Source organism: Chiloscyllium punctatum, chromosome 19 (assembly GCF_047496795.1).
Source record: "Chiloscyllium punctatum isolate Juve2018m chromosome 19, sChiPun1.3, whole genome shotgun sequence".
In the NCBI taxonomy this organism is placed as follows: domain Eukaryota; kingdom Metazoa; phylum Chordata; class Chondrichthyes; order Orectolobiformes; family Hemiscylliidae; genus Chiloscyllium; species Chiloscyllium punctatum.
The window spans coordinates 57,668,147-57,680,794 of NC_092757.1; the positions used below are offsets into that span (position 1 = coordinate 57,668,147).

A 12,648-nucleotide genomic window follows, 5' to 3' on the forward strand; every position below is an offset into this window, starting at 1 on the left:
TTGGTTCATACTTATGTAGAGATTCTTTTAGAAATCTTTAAAAGTGCTTTTTTCCTTCCTTGCACAAATGTTCACCTGAATATAAAACTGAAAAAATAGTCACTGAGGAATTTCTTCACTGACAAGTTTGACGGTTTCTCCCCCTGGATTTGGTTATTTATCTATCACCTGGGCCTTGCAAATATTTGCAAGATCAGTACTTTAGTTTCAAAACTGACACCAAATCACAAGGCCCACTGTTTCAATAGGATAATCCCCCAGCAGGCTTTAAATGTGTTCCTGCGTGACCTTTGTACATGTCAATATGACCTGATGGACCCTGCCTGTTGGTACTGCCTGTTCTCAATATGACCTGATTGGACCCTGTCTGATGGTACTGCCTGTTGTCAATATGACCTGATTGGACCCTGTCTGATGGTACTGCCTGTTGTCAATATGACCTGATTGGACCCTGTCTGATGGTACTGTACTTGTGAAGGTGAGCTGTCCTGCTATAGCATTAGAGACTGAGTGATTTCCATTTCTGTCCCATTCCCAGTGGGCACTGAATACAGCCTTAGGGAAGGGCCAAGTATACGGCATATTGACTACTCTGTTTTCCATCATAGACTTTACCCCATTCTTTGTAATCTGTCAAACCCTGAACCTGCTTCAATACCCTGTAAAGACTATGTGTAGTCAGGCACAGCTTCTACTGCCTATGGCTTACAGCGTTTTCCTTGCCTCTCTGCCATAATACTGAGCTCGAGGGGCTGTGTTACCTACTCCTGCCCTTATCCATAGATACATCTAGCTAAGGCCGCCTTGTCGTGTGGGTGTATTTGTTTCTGTCTGGTTCAGCTGCAATGATATGGATCTTATTTTGAATTCAAACTTTACCTGTTTGAGATCTTTGACTGATTTGTTTACAGTTCCACACATTCACAGCTCAGTTTGAGGTGGGGATGGTGGTATTATTCCACAATTCATCTGGGTTGAAGTTTTTTTTTCAACTTTAATCAATCCTTGAGCTCCACACGCACAGCCGGTGGCCCCAGACTGTTTGCATGGCTTGTAGGAGTCACTGTTCTGTCTGTGTCCTCCACCACTACCACAGACAGACAGACCTATGTTCCATTTGTCACCACGTTTACGTCCCTGTTCCCGGTCATTATCAATCCAGCAGTCTAATCTGCCGATAATTCTAACTTCTCTCGACCCGACATGTGCCAGGTCTCTCTGGCTGAGCCTATGATTGATGATCTTGATATTATGATTTGGTGGTGCCGATGTTGGCCTGCAGTGTAGACAAGGTTAAAAATCATGCAACACTAGGTTATAGTCCAGCAGGTTTATTTGGAAGCGCACTAGCTTTCGAAGCGCTGCTCCTTCATCAGATGGTTGATGTTAGCCTTTGTCTGATTCCCCTGCCTCAGTCACATGGTACTCTGACCTGGCATCACTGCCAGCACTATACCCCACACAGTACTCCATTCCTCAGTGCTGGTTGCCACCAGTGGATTGAACAGATCCTTTTTTTTAATGGAAGCTGGTAGTTTCTGGATAAAGTGCAGGGTGTAATTCTGCCACTACCTGCTGCCTCCAGGCCCCTGATCACCAATCATCATCTCAGCTTTTTTGTGAATTTTCTAATCGCTGACAGGAGAGGTTCAGTTCAATAGCTGCACTGTGTAGCCTTCATTCTCACTGAAGGTGGGGACTAGCAACCAAGATACCTGTTGGGGTCATTCTGGGGAAGTAGAAGGATTAGGTCAGCCATGGGTCTCGATCGTTTAAATCTTTCCAAAAGCTTTCTTAAGTTGCCATTCTGTGCTCAGTGGTAACACACTCACCTCTGAGTCAGGAGGCCGTGGGTGAAAGCCATGCTTCAGATTCTTGAGAGCAGTACATTACTGTTTGGAATGCCATAAGATGAAATATTAAATCGGAAATGGAAAAGATCCCATGGCACTATTTGAGAAAGGATAGTGAATCTTTCCCTGACTTCAGTTCGCAAGTACCTCACTGGCTATAATGTCTTTTACTTTATACTCCTGCAACGATCAAGTCAATTTATTAACCCTAAAGGTAACAGATCAGGTGATACATGAATATAAATGTAACTCTAATGCCTCTCATTGTCTGATTACCTGTTAATGATGTTCCTAGGAGCAGGCAGGTAGTGTCGGATGGTTCAGGATGTTGTCTGCTTAGTGTGAAAGTTAACAGCTCCTGCTGCACCTCCTATCAATGACACCTAACCCAGTCAGCACCATTGTCTCGTGCTGGATAAATGGGTTTCTTTCTTTCCAACTCCTATTCTTCTGTCTGAAACCTGACGTGTGCGAAATGAAAAGTGTGAGCTTTTTGCTTCCTTTCAGCAGTGGTTAAATTCCTCACTGCCAAAGCAATTATTTCAAACTGTTGACAGTGGTATATTAATTGGTCACAGACTTCCCAGTCAGATACTGTTCCTGCCAATCTAGCCCCGGAATTCCTGCAAAAGGCGACAAAGTGTTTTTGTTATCCTGCACACAGACGCGAGCTGAATAGCCACCTTCAAAGGAGTGGGTTAGAACTTCACTTCACATGCAAGTGGGTGGCAAGACTTTTAAACTTAATGCCAAATATTACTCGAGGATATATAGTTAAATGCATGGTCACTTCCTGTGTTACTTGTTGGTGTAGATGACTTTGGCAACATTGCAATCATTGTCCATCCCTAGTTACCCTTGACAAAGTGGTCGTGAGTTCCTGTACAATCCATCTGGTGTCGGAGCATCCACAGTGATGTTAGAAACTGAGTTCCAGGATTCTGATCTGTTAACAGTGAGCGGTGGTGATATAGTTCCAAGTCAGGATGATGTGAGGCTTGGAGGGGAGCTTGTCAGTGAAGATGCTCTCCGGTATCTGCTCAACCTGTCGTTCTAGGTGGTAGAGGTCATGAGGAGAGGAACTTTTGAGTTGCTGCACTGCATCTTGTAGATAATACACACTGCGGGCACTGTGGGACACCAGTCAGGTGGGCTGCCTTTTGTCCTGGATGGTGTTGGGTTTCTTGAACAGTGTTGGAGCTGCACTCAACCAGGCGAGTGAAGAGTATTCCATCACACTCCTAACTTGCAAGCCTGGGTCATTTCAGTCCATGTTACCTGCCTCCCACCAGTCCCAGGTGGGCTGTCAGCTCCTGTGGTAAGACTTGCTTCTCTGTAGGAAGAGTTGTGAATGGATCTGAGAACTGAGTCAGACTCTGAGAAAGCCCCACTCCTCACTATAACAGTCGGCAGGATCATGAATGAAAGGGATGAAGGCGTTTCCTTCCTATTCTCTCGCCATAAATCCAATTCACCTTTTCCTCATGGTCTGGTAAGAGGCACTGGCCTTGGTCTTGAGGATTGTCAAGACATGTGGGTATTTGAATCATTTATTTATTATCACATCTATCTTGGAAGATACATTGAAAAGTGTTTACTCGCCACAATCAGGCACCCTTTTCAGTTCCAAAAAGGATTTTTTTTTAATTACTGAAGTAAGAGTTCACTTCTTGTTCAAACTGAAGTTTTAAGCAAGGCTGCAGAGCTCTGGAAAGTGCTCTGGGTTTCCAGAACTCCCCAATGATGCCACTGCCCCAGGAGATGCCAGCTCTGATGTCACCGCCACCTTGCCACCACTGCTAAGTGTCAGGGTTCTGGGCACCATCACAGCCAGGAGTTCCCACTCTAGGCTGTGCTGCCACCAAGAGTCTGGGGCCCCTCTCCCTGGGCGACCAGGCTCCAGGCCTACTGCTGCTGTTGCCAAGAATCTTGGTCCTGCTCCTTGGATGCTGCCTGACCTGTTGTGCTTTTCCAGCTCCACACACTCTCAACTGTGACAATACAGCGTCTGCAGTGCTCACTGTCTCCACATCACCGATGCTGTAGCCACCGCCCCGTTGACACTGCTCCAATCTCAAAGATGAAGAAGAAAGGAGGAAGAGGAGGAAAAAAGGAAAAGTACATTGAGAAAACGATGCCACCGGCCTGGAGTGCACAGGCTCCAGTGAGCGCGGACACCACCTACCACCACCATCTTGGAAAGGATCCAGCGTCCGATATATTGTTGAGCAAACTGCCTTCAAATATAGCTGGCTGTTAAACTGACCTCGTGTACCTGGTCATCAATGATGGGGCACTCATCCATGGAGCATAAATATGAAGCACGTTAGAACAAAGTGCTGACCAGTTGGGGATCGAGTGGAGGTATGAGAACTTGTACCTTATCTGGAAAGTTACTTTTTAAAGACGATGTCATTTTCTTATTTTATACTTTCCAGCTCCCTCACTGTTCGACTAATTGGCTTTCATCTCCGAATGATTGTGAGATCCTTCATTAGTCTTTATGTCGGTTTGAGAATGAGCCTGTAATAATAAAACAAAATACTTCTAATAATTATTGTAACCACAGTGATTGAAGTGTGCCTCTCAGGCCCATTGTACCGTAGCTGGGCAGCAGACTGCAACATCAGGTCTCATTCCTGGATTAAACACCATGCAATGTGTAATTAAACAGGAGTGAGTGAATAGATAAGAACAATCCAATATCTATAAAGTTACACCATTCCCTTTAAAGGCTCAAAGGCAATATTAATTTGGTATGCATTTAAAACTCTTTATGCACTGAATATTTTTCTCTGATAAGTACTCCTTGCCTTGGAGTCTGAGGTTGTGGGTTCGACTCCCAGCCCAGGACCTGAGCACAGGTGTAGGATGAATGATGCTCCACTTCAGATGAGAAGTTCAACTGAGGCCTCAACCAACGTTATAAGTGAATGTAAAACATTCTGCTGTGCTATTTTAAACAAAATCAGAAAAATCAATGATGGTCTGTTTGGTGTTTGTCTCATTGCTGTTAGTGGGAGCTTGCCGTATGTAACTTGGCTATTCCATTTCCCATGTTGTGAGGGAGATAATGATGGCAGTGTCACTGAGCTAACAATCCAGTCTATTCCTCTGGGGGGCTATATGTCCAAATTCTCCCCACTGCGAATGGTGGGATTTAAACTCCATTGACAAATCTGGAATTTCCATAACTGAACATGAATCTATCAATTGTTGCAAAAAACCGATCTGATTCACTGATGTTCTTTTAGGGAAAAGGAAATCTGTCATACCTGGTCTGATGGACGCGTGGTTCCAGAGCCCCAGCGAGCTGTTTGCCAGTGATATTCGCATCTTATGGAAACATCAATGACTGCATTTTGAAATGGCTTCTTGGGCTGTATAGCTCTTTAGGGGATCCTGCATTCATCAAAGGTGCAAGTCTTTTTTTTTGCTGCTGCACTTCAGAGACAGCGCTAACCTGACTGAACTCTCTCAAGTGGTTCTCTCAACCCCGTCCTCTCCGTTTTCCCACAACAGTTGTGAAGTTGAATAACCTGTAGCTGGCTGTCATACACTTGATCGATTCAGACGATGTATTCAGTTGAGGACTGCCTTCAGGTCTGTAATTCAAAAAAACTGGTTTAAAGCATCCTTGTGACTTTAATGAGAGTTTTGGCCAAGACATGGAAGTTACTTGTAGCTGACTTCTCTCCTCATGTAGTGTGACTGGATTCAAAGGGTCAGCCGCCAAATGTAAACTTAATTCTTTGTTTCATTTACCAACGATGAGATGATTCTGAGTTTGTCGACTGAGTGAATGACTGATCAAAGGGAGTTGGGCAAAAGGAGAGGCTCCCCTCAGGTCAGGGGCTGAAACAGATAACCTTGACTTGAATCCATTTCCAATCGAGCAACTACGTTTTCTTGGCAAGCAAACTATCTTCACATTACAGAGACGACTGTGTCCTGGATGCTGGTGGGACGAGCATTCATTTTGTCAGGGTGAACAGCACTGTCAATGATCAGAAACAGCCTTGTGCTGGCAGTTAGCTGAACATCAGGCTTTGGGTCAGCATGGTGGCTCAGTGGTTAGCACTGCAGCCTCACAGCACCAGGGTCCCAGGTTCGATTCCAGCCTCGGGTGACGGCCTGTGTGGAGTTTGCACGTTCTCCCCGTGTCTGCGTGGGTTTCCTCCGAGTACTCCGCTTTCCTCCCACAGTCCAAAGATGTGCAGGTCAGGTGAATTGGCCATGCTAAATTGCCTGTAGTGTTAGATGCATTAGTCAGAGGGAAATGGGTCTGGGTGGGTTACTCTTCAGAGGGTCGGTGTGGACTGGTTGGGCCAAAGGGCCTGTTTCTACACCGTAGGGAATCTAATCTAATCTAATCTCTGGTCAAATCAAGCAGCACAGTAATGGGACACCAGCAAGCTCAAAATATGGGGCAACTTACCAATCAAACAATAGAATCTCTGTAAAATAATCTACAATAATCCTGATTGTTAAAGCCTTAATATTGCTGCTCCTCATCTGCTAAAAAGAAAGTCCTTTGGCTGTAATCTGAGCCTCCCCAATTAATTTGCCAAGGGAGCTTTTAATAGAGGCCTGGTCGACTTGATGTCACCAACAGCCTCAAAACTCTTAGATGCTCAAATTGGGGAAAGATATTGATTGAGCTTGATGCACCGAAGAGCTAGAAGAAAGGGTATGGTCAAGATTTAATCATTAGAAGCCAAATCAAAAGGAATGCTAAAATAGGAGCATAAGTTGTGAATGAGAAGAAACAAATGAAAATGGTGCCCAGTTAGTTTTGCAGTAATAAAGCTCCTGTCGATACTTGAGCAGTTTTGTAATGTAGCAGGAGTTATACAAGCATCAGTGTGAGCTTGATCCCTCGGTCTGTCAGCATGCTGTAGTTGGCATGTCTGTAATAACTTAGCATGTGTGAACGTTGGGATTTGTTGATTAGGATATCAGTTACAGACCGCAGTGGCGACTCGAGCGAGTGATTTCCACTGGGGGTGCTGTCCCTGAGTGCTGTCAGTACACACTGGAAACTGGAGAGCCTGTGATCTTCACACATCAGTGGAGAGAAAAACAAATCGCCCATAAATTCTGACCCTACTTGGTTTAAGCCGCAGTTTATCACTCCATCAAGTTGAATCCTGAAGCAGATTCTGTTCCATGGAGAAATATCTATGGAATCTGTCTTCTAGTTGACACGGTTTGAACATTTACAGCTGGAAGCTGGCGTGTAGCTCAATGCTGGCTAACTGGCAGATTATATAAGGCCGTTGTACGTGATAAATGACCAATTACATTTCCACACAAATGAGTAGACGTCTGCACTCCATCCACTGTGATCAGGCTTGGAGTATTTTCTCAGCCAAACTGCAAATTCTGCAACACTTGACAAGTATCAGAAAGCAAGTATTGAATGGTGGGGTTAGTGCAGATCAGTCAGGGGTTGGAGTGTTTGAATAACGTGCTAAACATTATGGAGAGCCACTGATCAAGATTGGGTGCTGGGATGACACATCTAGAGTAAGTGAACCTACTTTGTTATGAATGTGATTTTATTTTCTGTGTAGCAATGCATGTTGTTGGGTGAGATTTGATTAAATCTAGATGCAGGTGCAGTGTAGCTGTCAGTGCCTGCTATGGATGCTCAAAGACCCGTTACTGCTGGTGTTGTAGATTAAACTGGCCTGGCCTGAGCACATCTTAGTCTCTGATTTTAGAAACAGCTACTTAAAGTTCAAGCTGATATGACTGCAGATTAAAAGTTCTGACCATTTGGTTTAGCCAATGGACACAGTGTTTCTTCATTCTATCTCCATGCTTGGAGGCACAAAAGCTGTCTTAAAGTCTGCTGTAAACTTGCTCGACACCCCTGAAGAGATGGGATCATCTGAAAGCCCTAAGTTGACTGCATCAGAAAGTAACCCTCAGGCAATAATGGACATTATTATTTTAGAGGGCCAGGTGCTGAAGGTTGTCCACCCTCTGGGTCTAACCCAGATGAAAGCCACCCAGTCCAGCTAGCTCCTCTATCCATTGTAACCTTCTGTCTGCCTGTTGCTGGACCATGGTTATGATCCCAAAGTGAAAACTGTCTTGATAGACCATAAGTTTTATTTTTCCAATTTGGTCAGTCACTGAACCTATTTGCTTTTAATAAGAGAACCTCAAAGTTTATATTGACAGGAATAGAATAAAATAATTGTAATACATAAAAGCACAATTTGGAAAGGTTCAATCCTTTTTCCAAACAACAATCTTTATGTTGATTTAACCCCAGTGAATTGTTACTTATATCTTCACTCTCAAATTCCTTACCCAACAAACAAGATTACAGATATAAAAATCACACAACACCAGGTTATAGTCCAACAGGTTTAATTGGAAGCACACTAGCTTTCGGAGCATCAGGTGGTTGTCAAGATTACAGATGTTTCCTTTCAATTCACTAAACTTCTCAAACATCCCGGATGTGATTCCCTTCAATACTGTCTCTCCTCGAGCCACACACATAATACTAGCTCGCGGAACTCGAAGGAAAGAAAAGGACAGGATATTTTTTCAGCCCTTCAGGCAGCTGAAACAGCTTCAACCCAGCATTCCAGGCTGCCATGCAATCGCTCAGAGTATCTGTACACAGTAAATGGTTTCTTACACTATGCCATCTGGTTGTGTAAGTCACTGCTGTGCCCGGACCTTGCACTGAGGGGCAGAAAGATATTACGAGCTCTGTGGCTTACACGACGTACTGACTCTGCTGGCCTGGACACTGCCAAAAAGAGCCTGTCCTTCTGGTATTGATAGTTTCCTACGACCATGCCCTGCTGTGCATCCATCTCTCTAACCTTAAAGTCGACAGCACACCTGTAGTTCTTTACACCCGATAGCTTCCTGCTTTGGAAAAAAACGTTTGTGACCATTTTAAAACAAGTGTCACTTAAATGAAAACCAAATAGCTGTGTTTTTGAACATAAGTTTCCCCAATCATAAATTATGAGCTTTCATTAAACGTCAATGATTTTTGTGTTTTCACTTCCACTGAGAGGTTATTTCAGGTGTCGAACTCTGCTGTTTTTATTCCCCAGTTTCTACTTATTCAGTTTGAACTACAGACATGGTTTACCTTTAAACTGTTCTCAAAATTTCTCTTTTTTTTCCTGTTTCACCTTCTATCTGTACACCTCCTGAGGCCCCTCTTCATTCATCTGTGTTCAAAATTGGAGAATCCAATGTTCTCCTAACCTTTCTCTGTATCTCTGTTCTCCAAGTCAAGGACCCAGTCTTGTGACTCTTCTGTTCTGGGGATTGGCTATAGTAAATTCTCCTTCAGGGCTGATCACATTACTGGAGGTATTTCTGACCAGGTCAGTGTGCAGTATGACAGCCTCAAACTGCAACTAGATTTTACAAAATAGGAAATCCTGCCAGGCGAGTGTTTGCAAAAATACACTCCCGGAGCAGTTTGTTAGTAAAGTATTTATCTTGCACTCTATAATCTTTGCCTTCTAGTTCAACATTCAGTCTGTTTTCAGTACTGCACGTGGTGAATGCTGAGTCCATCATCGCTCCTTAAATCCTTTCACTTTCCTTTCGGCTGCTTTGATACAATTTGCTGTATAAACCTCTCCTTCATTTTTATTTCCAGTGAGCAACACAATGCATTTATCACAGTATACTGCATTGATCATATTCAGTTGCAACTTCTTCTCTCTCACTTCCTTGGCTGCCTGGTTGTTTCCCATCCTCTGCTAATTGCAACTGTTTTCAATGACCAAACCATGCGAATTCCTGTACTCTCCCCATGTTTGCTCCAGCTCCCTGAGACCCATTTGCTTTCAAATCCATACATGCCTTACCTTAGTGATCTTTACTTGTTCTGAATTCTCGAGGAGAAAGTGAGGACTGCAGATGCTGGAGATCAGAGCTGAAAATGTGTTGCTGGAAAAGCGCAGCAGGTCAGGCAGCATCCAAGGAACAGGAGAATCGACGTTGCGGGCATCAGCCCAAAACATCAATTCTCCTGTTCCTTGGATGCTGCCTGATCTGCTGAGCTGTTCTGAATCCTCCCATGGGTCTCAGCCACTCTAACACCTGGCTTACTTTGTTGTAACATTGGCCACTTGTTCAGCTCCTGCCTTCAGGAACTGCCAATCCAGTTGCTTCCTGTTTTCAGCAACTTCCTTGAATTCTTTTGTTTGTGCTTGCCAAGATGACGCTCTCTGCTTTTCTTGACTGTATTTTTGCACGTTCATTCTTTATCAAGATAACGATCATGACCGAGAGGTCTAACATTAATCCCTGGGGCACTTCACTCTGTTTTGCTGGCCAGCTCACCACTTCCTGCCTGTCCTAATCCTCCTGGAGAAGAAGCCGCTGTATTTCTTTTCCTAACCTGCAGCTGTCCCTAGGGTGTAGAAATGCCCGCAGTGCTGTTACGAAGGGAGCTTCAAGGTCTTGACCAAGCATCAGTGAAGGAGCAATGATATAATTCCAAGTCAGCATGCTGAGTGGCTCAAAGAGGAACTTTGTAGCTGGTGGTGTTCCGAAATGTCTACCACCCTTGTCCTAGATGGAAGTGATCATGGGTTTGGAAGGCGCTGCCGGAGGAGCGTTGGTGAATGTTTGCAGTGCTTCTTGCATGCACTTTTGCACTGTGCTGTGTGAAGCAAGTGAATATTCAAGATGGTGGATGTGCTACCAGTCAAATGGACAGCTTTGGCCTAGATGGTAGCCAGCTTCTTAAGTTACGGAGTTACGTTCATTCTGGCGTGTAGGGAGTATTCTATCACACTTGTTCGTTGTAGATGGCAGACAGGCTTTCAGGAATCAGAAGGCGGGTTGCTTGCTCCAGAATTTCTTGCCTCTGACTTACCCTCAAAGCTGCAGTATTTATGTGGCTGGTCTAGTTCAACCTCTGATCAATGGTAACCTCCAGGATGTTGTTGGTGAAGGATTCAGTGAGGGTAATGCATTGAATGTCAGAGAAATGGTTAGATTTTCTCATCTGGAGAACTGGCAACCTGATATAGTACTGAAGTGGTGTTGTAACAGTGTTCTGATTAGATTAGATTAGATTCCCCACATTGTGGAAACAAGTCCACATCGACTCTCCGAAGAGTAACCCACCCATTCCCCTCTGACTAATGCATCTAACACTAAGAGATAATTTAGCATGGCCAATTCACCTGGCCAGCTTTGGACTGTGGGAGGAAACAGGCGCGCCCGGAGGAAACCCACGCAGACAAGGGGAGAGCATGCAAACTCCACACAGACAGTCACCCAAAGCTGGAATCGAACCTGGGTCCCTGGCGCTGTGAGAAAGCAGTGCTAACCACTGAGCCATTGTGCCACCTTTGGTTTAACTTCTGATAAGAGTTAAACCAAGACTCCCGTAAAGACCCAATGATATTAGTCAAGCAGAATAGCATTTTAACAGAGTCTCCTGTCATTCCTCACTTAGCACTGAATGAAGTTAAACTGTCTGCTCATATCTATATTTGGAGTCAGATCTAGCTGCAAGGGTCACCTACATCACAACTGTAGATGCATTTCTGCATAATTGAGTGTAAAACACTTGGAGCCTTCTTAATGTGACATATCTCAGAAGGCTGGCCTAGTTCCAGCAAGGAGGGTAGAGATACACCTTATTTAAAGATAATATACAATCAGCATGTTCAGAGATGCTGTGGAGTAAGTCGGACTGGAACAAGAGTCTCTTGGTTCCTCAGAGATATTACATTAATTCTCAAGGTTGCTATTTTTAATCAAGTGTGTTCAGACCCATTGTCTGGGACAAGCAGGACATGAACCTGGAGCCTCATTACCATCTTCACACATTGTTTAAGTAACTGAGAATGGTCTTCATGTGAACAGGATGTCATCATGTGACAGGATCTTACTTGGGTTGGGGTGGTGGGGGGGGAGGCGGGGTGGTAAAGCCATGAGAGAGATCAGTTGAGATTAAAGTGGATTAAGTTGAAACTAACCCACCTGGTAAATGGCTGACAGGATGGGGTTGCTCTCTGCTGCTGCCTGGCCAGTACATCCAACAGGAATTAACAGCCTGTCAGCTTCCTGAGGTCTAGGTTGGATTAAAGTTATCCCAAAATGTATTCAGTTTTATGAGTGATTTTTCTTTCTCTGACAAAGTTACTAATAGTTTCCCTTTTCTTGGTAGGGCTCCTCCAACAATCCTGGACAGTCGAGTCGAGGAGTGGGGCCAGTTTACAAAGAGAAGACCGTAAATAGGGAACTTACACATGTTTAAGCTGGAATACACATTTCAATATGTTAAAACGATTCACAAGACTGCATTGTTTTCTGTAAATCTAGCACATTTAACACCTTACTTTGTGATTATTTATATTTCCTGGGGCCAGGTATGCAAGTCAGTGACAGCTGCTAACACCAGAGCCTTCACATAACACTCTTTCATATGTCTCCTTCAGAAACTCTTAAGATTAATGATTTATTACCAATCAAAATTATTTGGAAACATTGGTGCAGTGAGCGATATTAGCTCAGACCATGACTACTTTGATGGAATGAAAGCAGAAATTTCTGGAGAACCTCAGCAGGTCTGGCAGCAACTGTGGAGTGAAAGCAGAACTGATGTCTTCAGAACACAGAAGGGTCACTCGACCTGCAACATTAATTCCTGCTTTAGCTCCACAGTCCCTGCCAGTCCTGCTGATGTTCTCCAGCAATTTCTGTTTTAGTTTGAGGTTTCCAGTATCCAGGCTTCTTTGTTGTTTTGTTTTTGTTTACCACTTTAATGGAATTTGATTTA

At 44.1% G+C, this 12,648-nt stretch overlaps 1 protein-coding gene across 1 annotated transcript in view; it reads left to right on the forward strand.

The window, feature by feature from the left end:
- fkbp6 (FKBP prolyl isomerase 6) overlaps nucleotides 1-12,158 on the forward strand; it is a 51,250-nt gene extending 39,092 nt beyond the window's left edge. The window contains exon 10 of the mRNA XM_072589445.1: nucleotides 12,037-12,158. The gene's annotated coding sequence lies outside the window, so the exon portion shown is untranslated. The remainder of the gene's footprint in view (nucleotides 1-12,036) is intronic.
- Nucleotides 12,159-12,648: the final 490 nt, after the last annotated feature.